At 43.5% G+C, this 27,330-nt stretch overlaps 1 long non-coding RNA gene across 2 annotated transcripts in view; it reads left to right on the top strand.

The window, feature by feature from the left end:
- The window catches only part of LOC137518747 (uncharacterized), a 31,081-nt gene extending 28,633 nt beyond the window's left edge, over positions 1-2,448 (top strand). For both annotated transcript variants that reach the window (XR_011020889.1, XR_011020888.1), the window contains exon 3: positions 1,932-2,448. This is a non-coding gene — a long non-coding RNA (uncharacterized lncRNA). The remainder of the gene's footprint in view (positions 1-1,931) is intronic.
- Positions 2,449-27,330: the final 24,882 nt, after the last annotated feature.

The raw sequence follows: 27,330 nt of genomic DNA, 5'->3' as shown, positions 1-27,330 counted from the left end.
TTTGGAGTGCAAACTGGAAACATATATGAAACGTTTGAAATGAAACAAGGTTTATTCATCCAACGTGTTCTTTCTTGCACACTTCCTTTTCCCTTCAGCGTGTTATTTTCTTTTAATCTCTCACAGATATGTATCACTGATAAATAGATTGTTAGACGTGTTCAACGTTAAAAGTGTCATTGTTGCTTCCTACCTCTGGAAACTTAATATAAATCAGCATTCTAATATATGCTGCATTGTGTCGGCTCACTTGTTGCCATGTTATGCGGGTGTACATGGCTGTGATTAAATAATGCCTATTAAGCAATCATACAGCAAGGCAGAGATGTAAGCCATTATACATCTGTGACTGATTTTATTAAGGAAGCAGAGTACTGCAGGTGTGCGGAACACAGTATCGCTGTTAACTAATTCAAAGGTACAAGTCTCATTTCACACTGAGAGGCTTTTGATATCAAAGTTTTCCTGCACCAGTTTGATGGATCGATGAAATGGCTACTATGATGTTCCAAGTTCATTTTTTACCTTGTCAGTCTATGCCTTTCCCCCCACCTCCGCCCCCTTGTCATATCCTGAGCACCAGTCTGTCACCCCGTTCTTGTCTTAGGTGGGAAACTCCTCCAACACTTCTCCACACAAGAAAATAACGTTGTTAGCAGAAATGCTCATGTCTAGAATTGAAATTTGAAATGATACAACTTTTTATATCTTCAAAACCTGTCCTGTTAAATGCAAAAAAAAAAGTTTCTGGAACCGAGTAAGGTAGGGAGCACACGGCTGCAGGATTTTATGCATGATTTTTCATTCACAATTCACATTTTGCTGCGTGCCTTGTCCTCAGCAGCTGATCAAGCGTCATTGGGAAATTGCACATGGTTTTCAATTTTATGCTGCAGGCTGTGTGAGTTATCCCATTGACAGACAATGTAATGTGATTTCAGATGCAGAAAAAATGTACGCAATGTTGTTAAGGCCACTTCCCTACTAGCGTTGCTATGCGATTCACTTTATAATGAATGGAATTTTGCACATGCAACATGCATTGCATTACCACGCTGAAACACAATGCATGGTTAATAATAATAATAATGGTTAGATGCATCAGACAAGTACCGTAGTCTCTGCACTTTCGATGTCATTGCAGATCTCTGAAAACGTAGTCAGCATGGGTCCCACTATCACTCAGGTCCATGTCATCGCCAAGTGCCGCGATATGAACAGGAGCCCTGGCAAAAGGCTATTAAACTGCTGGGGCTCCGTATTGGACATGAAACAGACGAATAGGAGTCCTTGAGGACTCCCATTGGCCTGTTTTATGTCTAATAGGGAGCCCCAGCAGTTTAATAGGCTTTTGCAGGTACACCAGTTTGTATTGCAGTGCTTGTCATGATGGCAATCCGAGCGGTGACATCTGAGTGGCGCAGATGATACGCGATGCAGCGCAAAAAAGATGTGACAGACTATGTGACGTATCTGGACAGATCCGCGTTAGTGCACCATTGTGGATCCAGATCCATCACCCATGGAAACTGAGCCTTATACTTTCTGAATCATTCATGTAAAACAGGTATGCAGAACAAGTCTTCTGACTTTACTCTCAGCATGTATATTGCAGATGTATGGCTCAAACTAATGAAGTCAAAAGATCAATGAGCAACCCAGGCAACTGGCCTTTAATTATAAGGGAATAATAATGGCCGCCTCTATATTCTTTTCACTTGAAGTTGCCTTCATGGCTATGTTTTTAGTCACACTTGAGAAAATTGGCAACACAGGAGGGAACACACATACTCAGGCTGAATTGTCAGCCAAGTTGGCCATGAATAGAGTTCCCTCTAGCATGTGTACATAGCTTTAGCCAGTCCTGATTGTGTTAAAAACCTAAGTTTACTTCTATCACCAATATTTATTTTTTCCTCTTGCTTCCACAGCTCAGGTGACCATGGTGTAGTGACCAAGTCAGAATGTAACCTCATACCTACCTTCCAGTTCACTTTTGTGTTCCAGCTCCCTCAGCAATGCTTCCATGCGTCCGGACTACACTGATCAAGTAACCGTATGATGTTATGCTGTGTAACAGCACGTCACTCTGCACTACCTGGGCATTTCAATACAGACACAGCCTCAGCATGTGGGAAGGTCACTGCTGTGCTGCCTTCTACATCACCATGCACAGGAGATACCACGGTGAGACTGTTTAGGCCTTTGGAAGGATCAGGGCACCACTGCTAAGTATATGGGGCGCAGGACCCATATGCATAACCCTAGCAATGCCACTGCAGGAAATGACATGAATATGAAGGAGCTACTGCCAGCACTAACTGTACTGTGACTTTGAGACTGTTGGGACTTTTACTAAGATAATATTCTTTTCAGCTCAAAGCAGGTAGGAAAACTGCATGAGCAATAAGGAGTTGGGGGACAGGGTTTTATTCTGTAATAAAAACTAAAAGGAATGAAAAAAAAACAAGCATTTTTACAAATGACATTTTTATTTCTAAAAATCAAGACTTTTACTACCTAAAAACACTTTATGCTAAAGACAAAGAAATCTATTCTGTCCTATTATTGCTGTGACATTTTTGTATTATATTAAGCGTGCTGTAAGCATTTTTTTGCTGTATGAGTTTACATGTAACTGAAGGTGATCTTGAGAAGCCAAGAGTAGATATGCAAAACACAACAACTGTCTTTTCTGCCAGCAATACAAAATAGGAGAGCAGCCACGTTCAGTCTGCAGTGGAAACACCTGTAAGGCATTTTGCATGAATGCAGATGAGATGAGATAACTATATAAAGGGTGAATCACACAGCGGCTGCAAGCCTGTCATGATCGCTCTGAACGGAAAAAGTTGTCTGGCTTGAAAAAAAAAGCAAAAGTGTAGAAGGAGGACATTTCATTTTTCATGTCACTTGATTTCCGCTGTTAGATCTGTTAGGGAATATATACTCACTAAAGTTACATGTGCATGGGAAGAATTTCTGATAGAGAGAGGGCATCACAATAATTGTGTGCCAGCTGTCAGGAGGAGCTGTAATAAGCTTGCACTGTAATTTCACCTAAGGATGTGTAAAACAATACTTAATAAGTCAAATAAGTTCATCAGAACGGCATATTGCAAACACACAATACTAAATTATTCACTAAAGTATTCACTCTTAATATGATATTTTTTTAATAATACGCTGTCCATAAAAGTGTAGATGAAAATGCTTATTGCAGTCATGGTCTTTGCTCAGGGACATTTCTTTGTCTCCTTGTGGGCAAGGCCACATAATGAATGTGAACCTAGAAAGGATGTAACTACAAATCCGTGGCCTCCACTGCATGTGAAACTAGAGAGGGTGTAAATAGAAATCAGCTCTCACTGTATGTAAAACTAGAAAGGGTGTAAATAGAAATTTGTGGCCCTCACTGCATGTGAAACTAGCAAGAGTGTAACTAGAAATCAGCTCTCACTGTATGTGAAACTAGAAATGGTATATCTAGAAACCTGTGGCCCCCACTACATAGCAACCTAGCAAAGGTGTGAGTTAAAATCTGTAGTCCCAACTGTGTGTGAACCCAGCAAGGGTTAAACTAGAAATTGGTGGCCCCTATTGCATGTGTGGACCTAGCAAGAATGTAACTAGAAATCAGTGGCAACTACCACATGTGAAACTAGCAAGGGTGTAAATAGAAATAATTGTCTCTCACTGCATGTGAACCTAACAAGGGTGTAACTAGTAATCAATGGCCCCAACAGCATGTGAAACTAACAAGGATGTAAGTAGAAATCAGTGACCCCTGCTGCCTGTGAACTTAGCAAATCTGTAACTAGAAACCAGTGGTCACAACTGCATGTAAACCTAGCAAGGGTGTAAATAGAAATGTGTAGCCCCCACTACATGTGAAGCTAGCAAGGGAGCAACTAGAAATCAGTGGCCCCAACTGCATGTGAACCTAGCAAGGGTGTATCTAGATATCAGTGGCTCTCACTGCATGTGAAACTAGAAAGGGTGTAACTAAAAATCCGTGGCACCCACTGCATGTGAACCTAGCAAGGGTGTAACTAGAAATCAGTGGCTCTTACTACATGTGAAGCTAACAAGGGTATAACTAGAAATCTGTGGCCCCAACTGCATGAGAACCTAGAAAGAATGTAACTAGAAATCAGTGGCTCCCACTGTACGTGAACCTGGCAAGGGTGTAACTTGAAATTAATGGCCCCCACTGCATGTGAACATAGCAAAGATGTTAGTAGAAATCAGTGCCCCCCACAGCATGTGAAACTAACAAGGATGTAGATAGAAATCTGTGGACTCCACTGCATGTGAACCTAGCAAAAATGTAACTAGAAATCTGTAGCCTCCACTCCATGTAAGGGTGTAACTAGAAATCAGTATCCCCAGATCAACAAATCTTTATATGAAGCCCCTTCCAGTTGAAGAATAAATAATGCCCTTATCACTGAACATGCAATTTTATGAAATTATAATAAAAAAGACATTGTTCACCACAACAACAACAAATTACGTTTACTGTGATTTCTGCAATTTACGTAGCCAGTTACACAAGTTGCATAACTTGTTTCATACATGCAACACTTAAGGTCAAGTATATAACAAACAACATAAATGATGACTGTACAGTATAAAGCTAGTTATGCAATTTGTATAACATGCTAAGTGAATTGTGTGAATTTATAAACTTATTTGCGCTGTCTGAACAAGGTAAGTTTACCTTTCTTTTATAAATGTTACCCCGAGTGTGTTAGATCATAATCCAGCACGCATGTTCCTCCCCCCAAATGACAATTAGGCAGCATGTCCTCCCAAACAACATTCCCTACTAACAATATAATGGCCTCAATTCACTAAGATCATGCTGGATATAATAAGGCAAGAGAAAACTTGCCACCGCACAGTGAGAGAGTTATCTTCTCTCTTCATTCCTTAAGTTACCTCCTCTGTAGTTAAGTTACCTCCTCTGTAGGTATTTTCACACGCAGTTAATTAACAGCCTGTCTTTAACTTTAGAATTCTGGAGTTATTTTAAGGATTGAAGAGTTAACGTAAAGGCAGAAGAGTTAACTTTAGGTTTGTCTAAGGTAAAATGTTATACTACTTAATTTACTTAATACTACATGCCTCGTCACCATGGTGATAACTATAGAAACGTTATTAAAGACATGAGATAAGCTTAGTGAATTGAGGCCAATGAGACTAGAGATCCCCCAACCACATAAGAAGGTAGTGTGTCCCTCTCAAAAAAAAGTGAAGAGGCTGCTATAGCCCAAAGCCTCGCCTAATGTCAGGGAAAACAATACAATTATCCAGGTAAAACCAACACCTGTTTTCAACTAAGCTTATTTCAAAATGTCATTTGATGTCTAGAAACAATGTAATAACCTAATTGAAAATATAACAGTAACACAGTTTAATCGAGCAATGTGCTCCATATACACAGCTAGTGAAGTACCGGATTCCATGCTGCTATATTAGGCCCGGTTCACACTTGCGGTTCTCTGCCAAACGGACCGGATGACCTGACCGGATCCGGACCGGATCCGGATCGGAACCGTACGGTTCTGATCCGGATCCGATCCGGATCCGGTCAGGTTGCATCAGGTGTTCATCAGGATGCGATCCGGATCCGTTTGGCAAAAGTTAGTACAAACCAAATAAAAATGTTGGGGTCTGGGAGGTCAGCAGAAGGGGGACCTGTGGAATCAGGCCCTCCGCTGTTTAGCACTCACCTCCACCTCCGACATGCTGCCAACATCTCCAGCTCGTTTAAAGTCACTGCTGCTCCACTCCAAAATGCTTGCCCATGTGTCCCCATCCAAAATCGCCGCAACAATCCGCATAGGAAGTGGGGTAGAACATCCGGATTTTTAGCCAGTGTGTTGTGCGCTCTCCGGTTCTCATAGCTTTGTATTGGCCGGATGGTGCAGTCCGGCTCCGCCCCGGATACGGCTGCCGGAGGAGCCGGACCAAAAAATAGCGCATGTTGGAACGGACGCCGGAGTCCGGATCCGGTTCGGATCCGGTCCGGCTCCGGTCCGGCAGAACGGACGCATGTGAACGGACGCATAGGCTTTCATTGCTATGCCGTGCGTCCGTTCTGCAAGCGGTCCGGCTCCGGCACGGCGATTCCGGACGGCCACCGCTAATGTGAACCGGGCCTTATGCAGAGGAGTTGCCCTAGCTCAAGACTGAATCCACTGACTGCATGCTTGTACCAGGCTTGTGGCTCATAGTCCACCAACACCAGAAGCATGATAGATATACACATGGCATTTTAAAGGGAATAATACAGCAAGCTTCATATTCTTCCATGTTCAAGTTACTTTGAACTCCTTGAGATTCCAGTGCTACTTCCATAAACAATGCTAGACAGAAACATTAAAACATGCAGGAACTCCTCCTTTAAAGCTTAGAATGCTCAGGGGAGGGGTTTATGTCAGGAAGGATGGGATTGGCTCATGTGAGAGCACTGCTTTAAAGAGGAACTTCAGCCTAAACAAACATACTGTCATTAAAGGAATACTATCGATGTATGCATTTATTTTTAAATGCTGTATGTTGTAGCACACATTAGGACAAGTACTAGGAGCAATTTGATTCCTCACACAGCTGTTCCTCTCAGCTGTAAAATCCTCCGTCAGTTTTGGCGTCAGTGTTGGATACAAAATGTATCTAAATACTGGGCTCCCAGAGGGCTAGACCATGTCTCTGCACAGGGGAGTTGCTATCAACTCCTCAGTTTATAGTTTAATGATCACCTTGCTGAAAGCATCTTATTGATGTGGTGGTAAGGGGTTAAAGATTCTAGCAATGTGTGTTTATTATCTTTGCTTCTCTTGACTGATAAAGATACTAATATTGCTAATTGTAGACAGTGGTCTGCCCCTCTCAGCAGCTTGTAAAGTGGATGCAGCCTGGAGTGAATCACCACAAGCAGGCAGCCAGGCAAGCAGTCTGAGTGTAAACACAGACTAGTGTTATAGCTAGTTATATTCCAGCAATATTACAGCTCATTTAGTTACCTGTTACCACCTCAGAGCAGCCTGTTTCTCCTCATGTCTCCTGCATGCTGTGAGTGACACAGTGAAATATATTTGTGAGCTGTGTGACAGAGTAACCAAGCAGCTCAGGGTGACCCAAACTACTATGAGCTGTGTGAGAAATGAATTTTTAAGCAGGGATAGCGAGAGAGAGACCTGGGTGAATAAATAAAGTGCCCCTAGCACTAGTGGTAATGTGTACACTAATATAGAGTATTAAAAAAAAAAGTCGTTTCAATCGATAGTATTCCTTTAAAGGGATACTGTAGGGGGTCGGGGGAAAATGAGCTGAACTTACCCGGGGCTTCTAATGGTCCCCCGCAGACATCCTGTGCCCACGCAGCCGCTCACTGATGCTCCGGCCCCGCCTCCGGTTCACTTCTGGAATTTCTGACTTTAAAGTCAGAAAACCACTGCGCCTGCGTTGCAGTGTCCTCGATCCCGCTGATGTCATCAAGAGCGCACAGCGCAGGCCCAGTATGGTCTGTGTCTGCGCAGTACACTCCTGGTGACATCATCGGGAGCGAGGACACGGCAACGCAGGCGCAGTGGTTTTCTGACTTTAAAGTCAGAAATTCCAGAAGTGAACCGGAGGCGGGGCCGGAACATTGGGGAGTGGCTACGCCAACACAGGATGTCTGCGGGGGACCATTAGAAGCCCCGGGTAAGTTCAGCTCATTTTCCCCTGACCCCCCTACAGTATCCCTTTAAGTCACATTAGTTATGTTAATTAAAATAGATAGGTAATATAATCTCTTGCCCATTCTGTTTTAAAAGAACAGGTACATTTTTGTGATTTCACGAGGGCAGCCATCTTTTTGGTTGAAAGGAGGTGACAGGGAGCATGAGACACAGTTCCAACTGTTCTGTGTCCTGATCACCCCTCCCAGTTGCTAGGCAATGAAAACAACATCAGAAATCCCATCATGAATTGCACAGCATCAGGGGAAAAATGCCTGGGAAGTTTTCTTTGATGGGGCGGAGCTTAGCTAAAAATTCAGCTAAAATGAGGCTTTGGTAAGAAAAACAAAGTTCTGATGCTGTGAAACTGTTAAAGAAACACCAAGCCTTTTCAGTGCTGCTGAGTAGATGTTTAGTCTGGAGGTTCACTTTAAGTATTTAAACTGCAACATTTCAGGAAGTTGGTAACAGCAGCCAGGTCTATGGGGTTATACAATGAAAAGGAGACTATCTTGACATATAAATTGAATGCTGCTACCCTGGTAGCTACTAGAGGGCCAGAATCACTAACACAAGTAAACTGCTTTAAGTTACTAAGATCCAATTGAAGGCATATTGTTAAATACCTTTCCAAAGTGTTTTTAGTCTTTATTAGTAATTAACATAGCAGGTGGTATTAGATTAATTTTCCATGAATCTGAAATGATGTGTTGCTTGCTTCAGGATTCCCATATACTTAGCAAACTGCAATATTACCTGCCAAGAAATTCCAGTGATGTCATGTCACCTGAACTTGCAATGGTCGGCCTTGTTAAATGGGCGGATATGACCGTGTAAGCTGTGATAACTGTGCAACTTTCCAAATAGTTATTGCGAGTTGTTGGGCTTGCCATGCCATACAAGTATGGGCCATAAACTGTGACCTGATTTACCATTTAAAATAAAAAATCAATTTTTGTTAGGAAATTGCCTTTTTTTTCTTTCCACCTGGACATCTGCTCCTTCACTGATTGAAACCTGCTCTAACAGCACACAGTACTTTGGAAAAGGAGAAAGCTGACACTGTGCCAGATTCATTCAATTTAAAGTATGCCTCAATGTACAGTATGTTACACTAAACAGCTGCTAGGACTTGGCAGTGCTGTGCCTAAATGGTTTGCATGCTTTTCTTGCAGTGTTGTGGCCATTGGTTCATTTACTCTCTGTATGGAGGGAATCACTAGGTCTTGCTCAGCTCCTTTGTGCCGCAACTGGTAATCCATCCTTTTGGTTGGCTCTATATATAGTGGGGGTTTCTTCGACAGTGAGGGTTTCTGCTGTTTATAGGTGTCTGCTACCGCTTCTAATACTATATAGCAGCACCACATATCAGGTATGCTCAACAATATGCAGTGTAGTGAGAATACCTATGATATAAAGTATGCTCATTGCCCTAGAGCAGTACATAACGGAAAACATTTCTCCTGGGAATAACTCTTGAATACATCTTGATTAAAATCTTTTTTTACAAGTTTACAGACTGCAGTTTTATATCTTTGTTCATCTTAAAGCTTGGTTTTACACCCTATTTTTAAGGTGGAAGCATGTTACTCCCTTTGTTAAACTTCAAAAGTTTAACAAATAGCAAAGTGTTGCAATGTATGCTGGGAGTTACAAATACTCATCCTCTATGCTGTAGAATGTACTAAACATCTTTCACAATTTTTCCAGTGGTATGTTCCATGTACTCATGGCAGTATTTGAGGCACTGCCACAAAAGGCTATGGCCTAGGGCACCAGAAATAAAGGGGGCAGCAGGCAGACACACTCAGGTAGTTAAACTGCCACACTATTAAATCACTATGATCACAGACCCGGTCTGCGGATGCTCTGCTTTCACAGGAGTAAACAGTGGTGCACAGCACAGGACAAGGGGTGCACACAGGATGGGGGGAGCACACAGGATGGGCGAGCACATGGTTGGACGTGGGAACACAGGGTAGGGTGGTGGGTGGGGGAGTTGGTGACAGTGGGCCTAGGGTGGAAAAATGTACAAATCCGGCTATGCATGTACTTAAAGAGACCATGTAACAAAAATTTCAGCCTTATTTCTTCTATCCTATAAGTTCCTATACCTGTCCTAATGTGGTCTGTCTTACTGCAGCCTTTCCTAGTTGCACAGTCGCTGTAATATCTCTGTTATCTAATCTAATCTTCTTTCCTTTGTCAGCTTTGTCGGCTCAGGCAAGAATGTGTTGCTCTACTTGTGATAGGGAGAAGCTATACACACACTCTCCACGCCCCCTGCAGGCTCTGTATGAGTCACAGACTGAGCTTCTCTGAGCCTATCACAAGCTGGTTAGCAGCCATGTCTTTTGTTTGTAAACACTGCCTAAAACTGGCAATTACAAGCCAGGATTGCAGCAAGGAGTGGCAGAAACAGCACAGAGGGGCCCAGGAGAACATAATGAATAAAATTGTATGCTTTTTATTTTAGAATTTTAGAGTACAGATTCTCTTTAACTAAAGTATACCTATTTGCCACTATTAGTATGTCCTGTATTTCAATGATTTATTCTTACCTGAAATTAGATTGCTACCATGAGATGCTCAACTGCCAATGACTCTACAAAAGGATTGTATACAAATAAAAGAAATAGCTCTATGTAGAAAGAAGGTTTAATCTTTTTGAATTCAAAATACAGTATGTACTAATTCTACCTGGCAATTCCAAGTTTAGTTGTATGAATGGGCTGTTCTGAAGAGAGCAAAATGTTGGATCCATTAACAGTTTATGACATTTACCTCTACACTATATTAAGTGATAAATTAATCTTTTGGATCTCTTGATAGCTCATAGAAGGTTCAGCCAGTCTGCACTAAGCAGCCTTGTTGGGATGTGGTGGCTGTTAACCAACCATCCACAACTCCATCTATCTGGACCATGAAGAGATGCATGGCACTTTTCACTAAACAAGACTGTTTGAAAATTAGTCTTCTTGTAGTTCTGGGACCACTGTACTGTTTCTGCTTGTGAGCTTAGGTTAGGGGTGGTTGAATAGAAGGTTTATGCACTGAAATACTCTGGAGAATCCTGCACTTGGATGTTTGTGGGACTCAGGAGGCACCACCAGTTTCAAATATGTGTTTGCTGCAGCGCCGGTTCAAGTAACAATGGGGCCCTAGGGCAAAATTAGCCTGGCGGCCCCCCAACAGACCCCCCCCCCCCGACCAAAAAGCGTCATTAGAGGCCCTTTGTTGCAGCCAAATTTCCCTCATGGGCCCCTGAGCTGGCTACTGACCCTCCCCAATCACCTCCCAACTTAACAGACTCTGCAGAGTCCCTGGGGAGCAACAGTTAAGATGGGGAGGGACACCTTGGGGGCCCCTACAGGCTCTGGGGCCCTGGGGCAACTGCCCATTTTTTTCTATGGTAGCTCAGGCCCTGGTTTGCTGCTTTGTAATGGCATTTTGGCAGCTGTTCTCTTAATCTGATGTATTTGTTTGGCAGAACCCTTCCTCATTTTGCTTTTATCTGCACAAACCCGTGTGTACTTTGAGTCAGCCACAAATCTTTTAAAGGGACCCTGTGCACTCGTTAAAATGAAATAGTGACTTACCTGAGGCTTCATCCAGCCCACCGTTGGGCGCATAGTCACCCGGCGTCCTCCCGTCTCCTCTCCCGGTCCCGGTTGGCGACACCATTTTGGGACAACTTTGGCCTGAAGTCTTCAGGCCTTCTTCCCGCTTTGCCGATATGTGTAGTCACGCCGTCTGGCTACAAGTCATCACGCCGGCCGCGTGAGAGTCCTGCTCATGCGCAGTTCTCAAATATTCAACTGCGCATGCACAGGACTCTCACACCGGACAGCGTGATGACGCATAGCCAGCCGGTGTGATGACGTATATCAGCAAAGCGGGAAGAAGGCCTGACGACTTCAGGCCGAAGTCGTCCCATAACAGAGTCACCAGCCGGGACTGGGAGAGGATTCAGGAGGACGCCGGGGGACCCTGTAACCTACGGTGGGCTGGAGGAAGCCCCAGGTAAGTCTCTATTTCATTTTTAACAAGTGCTCAGGGTCCCTTTAACAGTACAATTATCATGTTTGTTTTCCTGAAATATAAAGGTTTTCATACCTTTCACAAGGCATTCAACTATTTCACACTTTTTGGCAGCAGAGAGATCATTTTCCTTTCTCATATTGCTTAAAAATGGTGGTCTGCTTAATAACGTGGAACACCCTTTTTAGTAGTATTTCCTTTGATCAGGCTCACTTGGCAAACTAGTTATCAGAGGTGTCCAAGATTGATTTCAGTGATCATAAGAGCCCTGAGACACAATACCATGAGTTTATAGGAGTATAGTATACCTAGATTAGCAGTGGGCATCCCCAACACCATCATCAATGAAAGTCCAGTTCAAATGCTTCCTTATTAAATTCACAGCAGTTATGCAGCAGACATCAACAAGCTAACTATGATAATGTTCTATACCTCCTACCTTCCTGGCATTGGACCACAAGTGACCTCTAGTAAGTACACACTGTAATGCAATTTTGCACATATTGATGATCTTTGAACTCTAAGCCATGTTTCGAAGAGCTGGACCTCAATGATGTTGAAGAACAGACTATTGTGCCTGCTTTCAGTCTATGAACAAGTTTGAAAAGATGGGTGTTCCTTTATAACGTTCCGTTCTAGACATTTCTGTGTATTCCTCTATCTGTGTTAAGCTTCATCATTTTCAGACATTTTTCATATGCATTATTACATTCTGGATTAAACTTTATTGAGCCTAGCTACGCAGCTGGATGGTCATATGTGACACCGAAAATATGTTTGCAGAGGAGTATTTCTTCAATTAAAATGAATTTTCCAAATTTTAAATAATGGAAACACTAAGCAGTTCCAGATTTAGCTCTGATTATTTTATTTCCATAACTCCACACCTGGCCTCTTTTTTGTTTCATATATTTGCAACCGCTCATTTGCATTTCTGAATTGAAGGTTGCCATGGAGATGATGGGAGCAGAGGTTTAAGGTTGTCTCTTTAAGTAATTATTGATTCAGACTACCAAAAGTTCCAGAGGTACCCTACAGTACAATCACAAGTGTCGCCTTCATTTAAGAAGCAGTGTGGCTAGATAAAAATGGATATGAGACTTTAATTTTCCATTCGTTTTAAGATTTTATCTCTTTTCAAGTTTTAAGTTTTTAGAACTGTCTTTCAAAGTTGATCGTTAATCCCATGCAATGCTTGTATAAATATTAATTGAATCCTATGCTTATTGTTAAAGCGGATCTGAAGAATGAAGAAAAATAGAGTTTCACTTACCTGGGGCTTCTGCCAGCCCCCTGCAGCCGCCCTGTGCCCGCAACATTAGCAAACGATCCTCCAATCCCTTACTACGGCTCTGTTTGTTTACCGTCACTTACAAGTCGACGGCTACTGCGCCTGCGCGGCCCTGGCCACGCACATCCTCGCTCCTGGCTGGGAGAGCCCTGTGTAGACGTAGTACGGGAAAATCTCTACTGCACAGGAGGCTCCCAGCGACGTGAGAGCGTACGACTGCAGAAAGTGAGCCGCGGCGGGGTAGCGGAGGATCGTAAGGTAAAGGTATGGACACAGGTCGGCTGCAGGAGGCTGGCAGAAGCCCCAGGTAAGCTAAACTTTTTTTTTTTTGATACTTCGGGTTTCCTTAAAATGTAACCTCTTAAAATTAAAAGATTGCACTGAAAAGTTGGTTCGTTTTCTTTTTCATAACAAACCTCTCACTTTAACGTATATATGTATGTGGCTTGATGCTTCCTGCCTGCTCCTCTGGTGAACGAGATAAGCAGTAGTAGATATTGTAAGCCTCAAAACAGATGGTACAACTGTTCTGCAGTATATTCTGCTTTGAGAAGCATCCAGGTTATTATTCAACATGATATGCGCACTCTGGTTTTACTTCTGATGTACCTTTGAAGACATTACATAAAAATTATCCACAGAAATTGTACATGCAAGAGGGTCAAAGAACAAGAAACCCTGAAGCTTTTCAGATTACCAAATATATTCTGCAGCAATAAATACAGTAGAGTCTCGTTTATCTGGCACCGAAGGAGATTGGCTGATGCCGGATCAGTGTGCTTTCTAGTTGCTTGAGAATCAATGTTAAAAATAGACCTAGCTAATACAATACTATACACCACTCTATATACATTTGGCCTTCACCACTGTGCATACTGCAGGTGAAATGTTCTGGTTGGTTGAGACTTCTGGTTAGTTGAGTTCTGGATAACTGGGACTCTGCTGTAGCTAGTCTATTGCATTATTTTACTACTCAAAGTAGGTTTTAAAGGGACTCCGAGCTCAAGTAAAAAAAGAAAGTTGTACTCACCCGGGGCTTTTTCCAGCCCCGTGCTGGTCGGGAGGTCCCATGACGGCGTCCTGGCTCCTCTCCTAGTCCCCGCTCCGGAATGGCTGACCGCAGCCCGGGCGACACTCTGCTGAGTGTCGGGCTGTTCCTTCCGCGTATGACGCGGCTGACGTCACACGCCTCGCGTCATCACGGCGGCCGGCGTGGCAGTACGGCGCATGCGCACTTTAATCGCGCATGCGCAGTACTTTCACGCCGGCCGCCGTGATGACGCGAGGCAGCCGGCGTGTGACGTCAGCCGCATCATACGCGGAAGGAACAGCCCGACACTCAGCAGAGTATCGCCCGGGCTGCGGCCGGTCAGCCATTCCAGAGCGGGGACTAGGAGAGGAGCCAGGACGCCGTCGTGGGACCTCCCGACCAGCACTGGGCTGGAAAAAGCCCCGGGTGAGTACAACTTTCTTTTTTTACTTGAGCTCGGAGTCCCTTTAAGCTGCTAAATTATTTTTTGGGGTTATTAACAACTAGATAATATTGTCACCAGGATCTCAAAAACAGCTTATCTTTTTATTTCAAAAATCTATTCACCCTTCGCACTCTCGCATGCAAATGTTCAAACAAATGCACTCACAGATTCATTCATCCAGGCACCACTGTTATCCCTACAGCTAAGTTAAAAGCCGGGGTCTTAGTTCACAGAAGAATGCATTCTTATGCTTAGTCACCTATACTGCGCAGAAGTACCCAGGTAAACATAGGTGTCCTAACTCTGGCCCTGTAACATGCCTCTAGCTACATTAAATAAGTTATTACGGAAAGGGAGGTTCTGAAGGGGGTGTGGCCAGAAAACAGCAAAAATCTATCTAACTAGAGGCGATTGTGCCTGGATATATGTGTTTTTTTCTTGTTACTGACCCCTGTGGCTAAGGTTTTAATTCAGTGCACTCCCTCCTTCCCCTGTATGTGTTTTTTTGTCAGCATGCACACAGCTTATGCTAGTGTATGTGCATGGTGCGCATGGATACATTACGTTAGCTCCCTTGTGCGATTGGTAAGATGCGCTATCTGTCCCAGGATAAGAAAAAGACACCGAGAGCCCAATATGGTGTAGTATGCTCAGGACAATAGTGGATAATGTAATGTGAGAAGGTTATACTCACAAACAAGGGTTACCGCTGAGGCAACAACTGTGAATGCAGGTGAGGAGATAAGACCTGTCCTCACTCAGGGTTAAGAAGTCGCTCTCTGTAGATAGAAGAAAGGTAGGGGTGGGTCCCCCTTCCACCAAGGGTGGACACTATAATGACTTTGATGAACAGAGGCGCCAGCAGAATAAAAACAACAATTAAAAGTTTTAAAATATGCTGGGGAGGCAGTGGTGGACTTACCTCCGAAAGCAGACTAGACTACTTGTCTGACATAAATAAACACTTTATTAGTACCCCAATAGATGCAACGCGTTTCGCAGGACCAAGCCCGCTTCATCAGGCAATAAAACAGGGGACAAAACTGTGGACAAAGGCAAAAAGTACAGGACTGCAGTGAGCTACATAATATAAAACATTCATACGGTGCATACAAATATATTAATTGCTAAAAAAAAACTTTGAGGGAAAAAAAAAAAAAAAAAAAAAAAACCTGCTTAAGGTTTGCATGCGGTTTTGTAAGTTAATTGATGCAACTGCTCAAGGCAGCCAGACAGTGGGTACCCAGACTATGGATGCTCATGTGAGGTGTGGGAGCGGAGCCCCAATCACACCGTTTTAAAGTGCACTGTGTAATAAATATTAAAGTGCAAAGTATAGTAAATAAATACTGTGGCATAATGTATTAATCATGATGACAAATGGCCAATTGTCCAAAAACCATAATCTCGTCATCAAACCTGCCGACAAGGGAGGGGGCATAGTCATCCTTAACCGTTCAGACTATATAGAAGAGGCCAATAGACTCCTGGGGAACCCTGTACATTACAAAACTCTAGCCAATGACCCAACCCCAGCCCTAAACACCACACTCAAAGACTTCATCAATAATGCCTTCCTCAACAATATTATTACGAAAAATGAAAGAAACTTCATTATTAATTCCCAACCAAAAACTCCCATATTTTATTACCTTCCGAAAATACATAAATGTTTGACCAAACCACCAGGTAGGCCCATTATCTCAGGTATCGACTCCATTACTAGCAATTTGTCAAAATTCTTAGATCAGCACTTGCAACCACATGTCCAGGCCCTTGATTCCTACCTGAAAGACTCTCAGCATCTCATCTCTTTACTCCAAGACTTCACATGGCAGCCGGATTTTGTCTGGCTGACATATGATGTCACAGCCCTATACACAAACATCCCCCACTCATTTGGTCTTACCTCCATACAATACTTCCTATCCTCCAATACATCTATGCCAATACCTCAACAACAGTTTCTGACACAATGTGCCGAGTTCATTCTTAATAATAATGTATTCACGTTTTTGGACAATATCTACCACCAAATCAGCGGGACAGCCATGGGGAGCTCATTTGCCCCCTCTTACGCTAATCTCACAATGGGATACTTCGAACACCTCAAATTAACTTTCAATAATCCATATTTACATAATATAATTTTTTACAAACGTTATATAGACGATCTTATTTTCATCTGGAAGGGAGATACCACACTCATCCCAAATTGTGTCAGCTACCTCAACTCTAACACAGCCGGCCTACAGTTCACACACCACCACCACACCTCCTCCATAGAATTTCTTGACCTTACACTCTATACAGAAATCAACCGTATCAAAACTAAAACTTACTTCAAACCAGTCGATGCAAACAACTACATCCATTTTGACAGTCATCATCACCACCCCTGGATCACTAACACACCCTATAGCCAATATCGCAGAATCTACAGGAATTGTACAGACCCCTCACAATATGACATCCAATCCAATATACTTACCGAGAAATTCACAGCCCGCAAATATCCGAGCAAACTGATCAAAGATGCAAAACATAAAGCTAAAACCCAAAAACCCAAAACCACCCCTGCCAGCTTCCCCAATACTGAAGGCCCCCCTAGATTCATTACGCAGTTTAATGCTCAACATGTAAAAATAAGAAACATCATCAGCAACAGATGGGACATTCTCTTACAGGATCCTTTTCTCCGCCCACTGCTACCTCCCAAACCTGCCATCACCTACAGAAGAGCACCAAACCTCCAAAATATTCTAGCTCCCAGTCGACTACGCAGATCACACAACACCACCCACAATACAGCCATAAGACTGGCCCCAGGCTGTTATCCTTGCAATAAATCCCGCTGCACTGCATGTAAATTTATTCTATCAAATCAACAGTTCGCCTCACACACCACCAAAGTACAATATCCAATCAATGGCCATCTCACCTGTGAATCAAGGTATGTCATATATGTCATAACATGCCCTTGCCGGCTCCAGTACGTGGGGCGGACAACCCAAATGGCACGTAACAGGATCGGCCAACACAAAAGGAATATTATCAACAAATTTCCCCTGCACAGTGTTTCACGTCACATCTCCACTCACCACAATAATGACCCGGATCTCTTTCACATCACACTTATTGATTCAGTACATGCATGCCTGCCTGATGCCTTTGACAGACTGAAAAAAATTGAGATGTATTGGATCCAGATCCTGAGGACCCTCGTTCCAGAGGGCCTCAATGAACAATTAGAGAAATTACACTAACCTATCAATATTCTTATCCGCTGTTTTTATCCTGGTCGCTCTCTTTTAGTTTTTTAATTCTTTTTATCATCTCATAACGATTTTACTTTGAATATGAAAATTACATGATCTATACCCAATTTAATTCATTGCACCATTTTTTCCATATATTACCACTGTTTGTGTGCAAAGAGACCAATGTATATTCTGTGAAAACTATATTTTGTCACTTTAATGATCGTACATATCATTTATCGGTAGACTAAGAGACGTCCAAGGGATTGTTACTATGAATTGGGTATGTTTAAGCACTTTATTTCCAGATATTTTACTTATATTAACTAGATTTTGTTGTTTATTTGTGTTTTGTGTTTGTGAAATTGTATTTATATAGTAGCTATATCCCCAAAGATACCACTAGTTGGCAACAAGATTCCAGCTGTACATGCTGTTTATAAATTTCCCCTGTTTTTAAACATAATACCATTTTGCCCCCATATATTAGATCCCTGATCCACAGGTCCCCCCTAGGGCTCCCCCCCCCCCCCCTGTCCATCAACGCAGCCTTAATTTTGAAATACAGCGGTGATTTTCACTATACTCCTTCAAAATACAGGTGCCCCCAGCATTTGCCCTTAAACAAGGCAACAGGCAGAGCCGGGATTTGAACCCGGGTCTCCTGTGTCAGAGGCAGAGCACTTGACCACTGCACCATCCTGCCACAGCTTAATAATGATATGCATGCCATCCGTAGTTTTGTTTGCATTGATACGCCATTTTCAGCACACGCAATGCCAAATATACACATGTCAGCAGCCGATTGGCTGCTACTCTTTCCCTCCATACTGTCTGGCCCCACCCACTTTACTCCAGTGGCTGCCCCGGATTGGGTGAGACCTGTCCACAACTGCATTAATAGCACACAGCATCCTGACCTCTGTACAGAGGCGCTATATGTGCTACCTGAGAGCTACTGGAAAGCTACACTCCATTTTTTATACTCTGCTGTTTGCCTTTCATTAAGACTGCGATTCCCTTACATCTCGTCATCCCTTTTAGTTGGACTGGTTTTTATTATTATTGGCTTCATAATCTTTAAGGCTTTTATTACATATTACTACACAAAAAATGTCCTTTTATGAGTATGTGTCACTCGGTGAGATAACGTCTGGCCCCTGGTTAGCTACTAAGCATCCCCTTGTTCTTATTCACTTATTAACTACTTTTTCAGGCCATTTGTCATCATGATTAATACATTATGCCACAGTATTTATTTACTATACTTTGCACTTTAATATTTATTACACAGTGCACTTTAAAACAGTGTGATTGGGGCTCCGCTCCCACATCTCACATGAGCATCCATAGTCTGGGTACCCACTGTCTGGCTGCCTTGAGCAGTTGCATCAATTAACTACAAACACCTGTTTACAAAACCGCATGCAAACCTTATGCAGGTTTTTTTTTTTTTTTTTTCCCCTCAACGTTTTTTTTAGCAATTAATCTATTTGTATGCACCGTATGAATGTTTTATATTATGTAGCTCACTGCAGTCCTGTACTTTTTGCCTTTGTCCACAGTTTTGTCCCCTGTTTTATTGCCTGATGAAGCAGGCTTGGTCCTGCGAAACGCGTTGCATCTATTGGGGTACTAATAAAGTGTTTATTTATGTCAGACAAGTAGTCTAGTCTGCTTTCGGAGGTAAGTCCACCACTGCCTCCCCAGCATATTTTAAAACTTTTAATTGTTGTTTTTATTCTGCTGGCGCCTCTGTTCATCAAAGTCATTATCTGTCCCAGGAGAGGACGTCAGGATGTGTGCTCCTAATCCCTAGATAGGTTTGATGCAATGAATGTTTGCATGTCTGCACTATGCATGTTACAGGGCCAGAGTTAGGACCTATGTTTACCTAGGTACTTCTGCGCAGTATAGGTGACTAAGCAAAAGAATGCATTCTTCTGTGAACTAAGACCCCGGTTTTTAACTTAGCTGTAGGGGTAACAGTGGTGCCTGGATGAGTGAATCTGTGAGTGCATTTGTTTGAACATTTGCATGCGAGAGTGCGAAGGGTTAATAGATTTTTGCTGTTTTCTGGCCACACCCCCTTCAGCACCTCCCTTTCCTTAATAACTTATTTAATGTCCTAACTAGAGGCGATTGTGCCTGGATATATGTTTTTATCTTTTTATTTCAGACATGGCTGGACAGTGTACTGGTTAAGGGCTCTGCCTCTGACACGGGAGACCAGGCTTATAATCTCTGCTCTACCTGTTCAGTAAACCAGCACCTATTTAGTAGGAGACCTTGGGCAAGACTCCCTGACACTGCTACTGCCTATAGAGCCCATCCTAGTGGCTGCAGCTATGGCGCTTTGAGTCCATCAGGAGAAAAGCGTAATATAAATGTTCCATGTCTATGATGTAGACTCCGCATCAGTCCTGAGATGTGAGTGGCCTATTCTTACTGAGCACCAATTTGGATACAATGTGGCTGATTTATCAAGACATGTCTAATAATAGCTGAAGAAAATGAGTAGCAGTTGTCACAAACATCCAATCCTTGTTTTATGAAATAGCTGTAATCTGATTGGTCCCTTCCCTATAAACTAACGGTAAATTACCTCACAGAAAGCCTTGTTAGTAATGTAGACTAAAGACTGATTTATACATTTAAAGGACACCTGAACTGAGAGGGATGTAGAGGCTGCCATATTTATTTCCATTGAAACAATACCAATTGCCTGGCTGTCCTGCTGATACTTTTAGCCATACACCCTGAACAGGCATGCAGATCAGGTGTTTCTGACTGAAGTCTGACTGGATTAGCTGCATACAGTGAAAAAATAAATGCTCCAATAGTGCATTAACTCCTTTTAAATTAGAAACACAATAAAATATTGCACTTACATTAAGAATTCTTTAAAACGAGCGTGTATGTGGCCTGCCCACGATCCTTCCTCTGAGCCGCAGTCTGGCCAGGACCCAGGGCCGCTCTGTAGTACCTCCACGATGTTTCTGCGGTATAGCGAGAGGAAAAGAGGGGGCGTGACCGCACCACGTGTGTGCCACTGTGTCACTACCGGTTTCGTCATGTGCCACGCCTTCATCAGGTGACGTAGGGGCTGGTGGGCACGGTATTTGTAAGCTAGTCGCGTCAAGTATCAAATGACATGTACTAATTACATACTGAAGATTCTGGTTGAATTGTAAAGGTGGCGTATGAGGCCTCCCAATCAGTTCCTGTCATTCTCATGCATAATATTAGCACAGTGGTGAAAAACTCCGCCCCCGCACAGCTCAACCACTTGACGCGACTAGCTTACAAATGCCGTACCCTCCAACCCTTACGTCACCTGATGAAGGCGTGGCACGCGAGGAAACCAGTAGTGACGCAGTGGCACAGGCATGGTGCGCCCCCTCTTCGCCTCTCGTTATACCGCAGGAACATCGCGGAGGCACTACAGAGCGGCCCCGGGTCCTGGCCAGACCACAGCTCAGAGGAAGGACCATGGGCAGGCCACATACACACTTGTTTTAAAGAATTCTTAATTTAAGTGCAATATTTTATTGAGTTTCTAATTAAAAAGGAGTTAATGCACTATCGGAGCACTGCTTTTTTTTTTTTTCGACTTCAGCATCTGGAACTACCCAGTGAGAAGCAGCTCCTCAGTGCACCAACTAAGGATATTACCTTTTATGTGTACACAATATATGAGTCTATTTAGATAGCGCAGGGGGAAACTTTTTTTTTGTATTAGCTGCATGCTCGATTCAGGTGTGTGACCCAGATACTACTGCGGCCAAAGAGATTAGCAGGACTGCTAGGCAACTGCTACTGTTTAACCCTTTAGCAGCCAAATGAGGTAAAACTTTATTTGGCTGCAGAGCCGAATTTTTCCTGCCGCTTGGGAAGCGTGCCTACCCCAGCCTGGCAGTCTAGGCAGAGTATGTGGCAGCAGGGTAGGGTTGGCGGCAGGGAGCTCAAGTACATACCTGTCCAGATGGCTGGATCGTCTTTTGCTTCCTCCACCACAACAGCGATGTACGCCTGGTCTCCTCAGTTCTGATCACATGATTTGACATGTGATTGGGATCCAGGAGACCGTGTCAGTGTTACAGTGCCACCTGGTGGTGGAAGAGGGGTGATGGAAGAGTCTCTTCCATCACCCCTCTTCCACCACCAGGTGGCGCTGCACTGCTGACACACTCTCCTGGATCCTGATCACATGTAATGTCACGTGACCAGGTGGCGCTGCACTGCTGACACACTCTCCTGGATCCTGATCACATGTAATGTCACGTGATTGGAAGTGACCGGGACCCAGAAGACCTGCCGAGAGTTTAGAGCCACACAAGCAGCTTCAAATGAGGTAGCTCAGTTGAAGCTGCCATTGGGTTAAAAGGAAATAGTATGATTGGCTCTATAACATTCTCAGTTCAGGTGTCCTTTAACTCTATAGATTATTTTTGGAGGTAATTTTTGAACCGTCACCTACAAACATGTTTTTTGATCTGTGGCAGAGCAGCAAGAGTAGGATCCTCTTCATCTCTGTGGCTGTGCTCCTGTCCACAAACGAATACTACTGTAGTGTGCATGTGCAGGTAGGGTCAGAGTATGTCTAGTAGCACAAAGCTGCTTGTGCACACTGAGAAAAAGCCATGATCGAGCGGCTACTGGGCATACCTGGACCATACTCACACATGTGCAATACGGTAGCGCTCATTCATGCATGAAAGCATGGTCACCGAAAGCATGTTCAACAATCCTTTGTCAAATATGCTTGGAGGATCCAGTGGTGGAATGACAGGACGATCGGGGAAGCCTCTGAACAATCCTGAGTCTTCTCTCTATTGAGATAACTATCTAGTCTTAAAGGACCACTATCGCAAAATATGTAAAATTTAAAATACATGTCAACATATACAAATAAGAAGTAAGTTTCTTCCTGAATAAAATGAGCTATAAATTACTTTTCTCCTATTTTGCTGTCGCTTACAGTAGGTAGTAGAAATCTGACTTTACTGACAGGTTTTAGACTAGCCAATCTTCTCATGGGGGATTCTCAGCAAGGCTTTCATTCTTTATAAAGACATTCCCTGAAAATAATTTATACAAAGATGCTGGCCAGCCTCCCTGCTCACCATATACTTGACAGTTGGACAGAGCAACTGCCATTCACTAACTGCTTCTGAAACTAAACAAAACCCTGAGAGCCCCCCATGAGGAGATGGGCTAGTCCAAAACCTGTCAGTAATGTCAGATTTCTACTACCTACTGTAAGTGACAGCAACATAGGAGAAAAGTAATTTATGGCTCATTTTACTCTGGAAGAAATGTACTTCTTATTTGCATGTGTTTACATGTATTTTACATTTCATGATTTTCGCGATAGTGGTCCTTTAACGTTAATTCCTGCTTCCGGTTCGCTTTAACAAACTTGTGCCCATTAAGGCACAACAAAAGATATATTACTGATTTTACAACTGTCAGAAGATATAAGAAAAAAAACTTTATAATTTACAAAAAGCTGCAGCACAAAATATTGTCTACATTACCTTGTTTACACCACTAGCTGCTTGCTTGCTTTGGCCCAGGAAAATCTAAAGTGTTTATGCAGCTTAAAATCAATTAGAGGATTACTTGCTAGTCAAAGAATCACTCCAAAGGCTCTACTGCTGGCGCTGCTGTCAAACCTTGCTGGAACATTAGGCACTCAGTATAAGTTGCTGAGCTGTGGGTGATGGAATCTGAAGGTGATAACTACATAAAGTTGTAAAATAACAGCTTTTCATCTGGGTCTGTGATTAGTAGATAAAACAGCTGATCATGTTTCCTTATAGGAGCATAATGAAAAATGCATTCAATTTTGATCAGGGGTTATTTTAAAATCTTTGCATAGAGATACATTAAAATGTATTGGTATCCTTTAGGCCTCTTGCACACTGCATGCATTTCAGATTCCGATTCCGCTTTTTAATCTGTTTTTACATCCGATTCCGATTCAGATTTTTAATCTTAACTGCATGCTGCGTTTTTTGAACCGTTTTTCTGTTGAATGTATTCAAGGAAAATCGGAATCGGAATCGGAAACGGAATCGGAAAACGGATTTGCAGTGTGCAGGGAGCCTTAAAGGTGTTATCAGGCAAAAAAAAAATGAGTTTCACTTACCTGGGGCTTCTACCAGCCCCATGCAGGCATCCTGTGCCCTCGTAGTCACTCACTGCTGCTCTGGTCTCTCTCTATCAGCCTGTTTAGTATTTGCCAACCTGGGGGTCGGCAGGCCACATTGCGTACATGTTTACGCATTCCCGCTGGTGCAGGAACATTAACACATACATTTTTATGCGTAACGCATAAAAATGTATGTGTTAATGTTCCTGCACCCACGGAAATGTGAAAAAATGTACGCAATGCAGCCCGCCGACCCCGAGGTTGGCAAATACTAAACGAGCAGCAGTGAGTGACTACGAGGGCACAAGATGGCTGCATGGGGCTGGTAGAAGCCCCAGTTAAGTGAAAATCATTTTTTTTTTTTTTGCCTGATAACTCCTTTAAGCCAATGAGCTCAGTTAAAACATTATTCATCCCTAATAATGTCAATGAAAAATTAAAGTTAAAGCAAAATGCTTAATATTCCCTGATGTTTATAGATTTACAGCAGAAAGTACAAATACAATAACTAAAATAAAAAGTTGAATCATCCTTTAACAAAATTAAATTCCAGCAACTAATAATAAAAAGATTTGTGTGTTTAGACACGGCATGCAAGGACCAGTTTCCCATGCGTGTGTGGTCTGCTTTATGAAGACAAAAAAACTGAAAGAAATAGAACACAGCAGAGTTCTTTCGCTTAATTTTTGTCTATTATTGTCTCTTGTTATTTCACCTTCCATGTCTGAAATAACAAGCATTCCTACTGATGTGTAACAGCAGCACTGGGCCTCTATGGCTTCCATCCGCCGCTGACGTCTGCTGACTTCACAGGATTTTGCAGGCACTATATATATATATATATATATATATATATATATATATATATAATTTTTTGTTGACATATTTTAGGAATACACATATTATGTTCAGATGTTGAGTTGTCTTGCGCTGACAGGGGCTTGCTTTCCTTTTGGGGGCTTATCAGACCCAGGGCCGGATTTGTGGGCAGGCCTCCGAGGCTCAGGACTAGGGCGATTAAATTTGCTACCTTTATTGGGGCGGCCACGGGTGACAGGTTAACTGTAGGCTGTCAGCTGAGCCGCCCGCAAACCGCAACTGTCTATCCGCAGCCGCCCTCCCTGCTTGCCGATCTGCTCTGTGTGTGTGAGGTAGAGGCGGCGGCTGCGGTTGCCTGGCTACGAGGAGGCGGGACCCGGAGGACTGAGGAGGAGATCGGAGGCAACGCGTTCATATAGTGAAGCTGCCTGGACCCAAGCAAGTCTGCCTGCACCTGGCAGCTGGCCAGTACTAGGTACTGTAGGCAGACTCTCTCACTCTTGAGTCCCAGCCAGCCAGCTCCAAGCTTCCAACTTGTGGTAAGCGGTGAGAGTGCATCCTGCTACTGGAGGGCCACGCTGTCAATCAACTTCACTGGCGTGACTATGCATGTGACGTCACATCAGCACAGCGCTGGCCAGGAGACTGAATGTGAATAGGGAGGTCTCGCGGTGCCGCTGGGGCTGATGGTTGCATGAGAACCTCATGCACAGGCGCCGAAGGGGGAACGAGACCTACCATCCCTAATTATCTGCTCTGCACAGCCCGGGCTCCAGCTTTCAGTGTTTGCACCCTGCACCTTCTTAACTGTGAGTGAACATACAGTTAGAAATAGTCTGCTGCAGCATCATGTCTGTCTGTGTCACTCTAACTGTAAAATCAAATGTAAAATGACAAATGCTGGGTGGTGATGTGTGCTGAGGCCCCCCCTCCCCTTTAGAAATCAAATGTTATTTTGTTAATGTATGTAAGTTATTTTAATATTAATTAGGTAATTATATATGCGGGGGGGGGGGGGGGGCTTCTTACCAGTCCCCATCCTCTGTCTTTGCTGTCTGTGGTCCCCTAATGGTCTGCTTCTGCCCTATCCAGCCAATGCTCTCTGTCTTGTTTAGTCACACTTTACAGCATATGAGCGGTGTGCGGACGATCCTGATCGCCACCGATCACACTCCCGTTGTAGGGAGTGTTCTGTGCATGCGCATTTTACTAACTCTGTAACTGCGCTTGCACAAAATGCTCTGAATGGTATTTTGATCAGGGTCCTTCTCCCGTTAGCGCACATGCACTCTGGCGTGCAACTGGGCTGGATTACGGACTTCATTGTGGGAGAATGGTGGTAATTAAGCAGATGGACTACAGGGGGCAGGAGGAAGCCCCAGGTAAGTATAAATCTTTTTCCTTTAAAGGACCCCTGAGACAGGGGAAAAAGTTTTATTTTACTTACCTGGGGCTTCCTCCAGCCCTTCGTAGTCTTACAGGTCCCTTGGTTTCTTCCCGGTCTGTTTTTCTGTGTCACTGTCTCCCTCCAAAAGCTTGTCCACTAGACCAGTTGTGGCTACTGCACATGCGCGCCCCAGGCTGTGCGCTTCCTCAATCATGTTCCCACTGCTGGGAGCGTTCTGCACATTAGTAGAATGCTCCCCACCATGGGAGCATGATCAAGGAAATCGTATTTCAGAGGGTGTAGCGACACAATTGAATGGACCAGGCTGGAACCTGGGGACTTGTAAGGCTATGAAAGGCTGAAAGAACCCTCAGGTAATTAAAATAGAACTTGTTTTCCCCTCTCAAGTTTATTTTAACGTCACACTCGCTGAAGGAGTTGCTGCTTTTTCTTTGTTGGGAGCAGGGATGAGCGTTCCAATTGGTACCGCTGTTCTAAATGGTTATGAATATAACTAAAATTTACACTGATGCACACTGCGGAAGGTCGGTTAACTCACCCTCGTTGCCACCTCTGTGCATTCCTCTGCACGTTGCATTTCTGTTCTTCCAATTGTGAACGATGAAGTAGCTGGAGAGCTGAAATGCTATGTGGAGGGCAGCGCACAGAGTTGGCGACAAGGGTGAGTTAACTCCATTGTCATGGAGTGCGACAGTTGAAATTTAAGTTCTGTTGCAAAGCATTCGGAACACAGGTACCGATCGTTTTGCTCATGCCTAGTTGGGACCGTGATTTGACACCAGAGAGGATAGAGCATGCGCTGGATGGAGCATTAAAGGGGTCACAGCACAGCAACAGAGGGGCCCCTAGCAAAACAGAGGAGCCATCTACCTTATGGGGATTGGTAAGAAGCCCTCAGGTATGGCTGCTTCTTTAAAGGCTATATGAGGTAAAATAAAGAAGTGAAACTTTAGTTACCTGGGCCCCCTATATATCTATCTGCTCCATCGCTGAAGTTGCTTTGTCATCCAGGCTGCTGCTGTCTGTCCCCTCCGTAAGATCACCCACCCAGACTTTTGTGCATGTGTGGATGTGCTGTGTGGCTCTCGTGATCGCACTTCTATGAACGGATGCATTCTTTGTGAACAGCACAAGCACATAATGCTCTGG

Source organism: Hyperolius riggenbachi, chromosome 5 (assembly GCF_040937935.1).
Source record: "Hyperolius riggenbachi isolate aHypRig1 chromosome 5, aHypRig1.pri, whole genome shotgun sequence".
In the NCBI taxonomy this organism is placed as follows: domain Eukaryota; kingdom Metazoa; phylum Chordata; class Amphibia; order Anura; family Hyperoliidae; genus Hyperolius; species Hyperolius riggenbachi.
The sequence above is the reverse complement of the archived record's forward strand: the minus strand, read 5'-3'. Positions and strand labels throughout refer to the sequence as shown.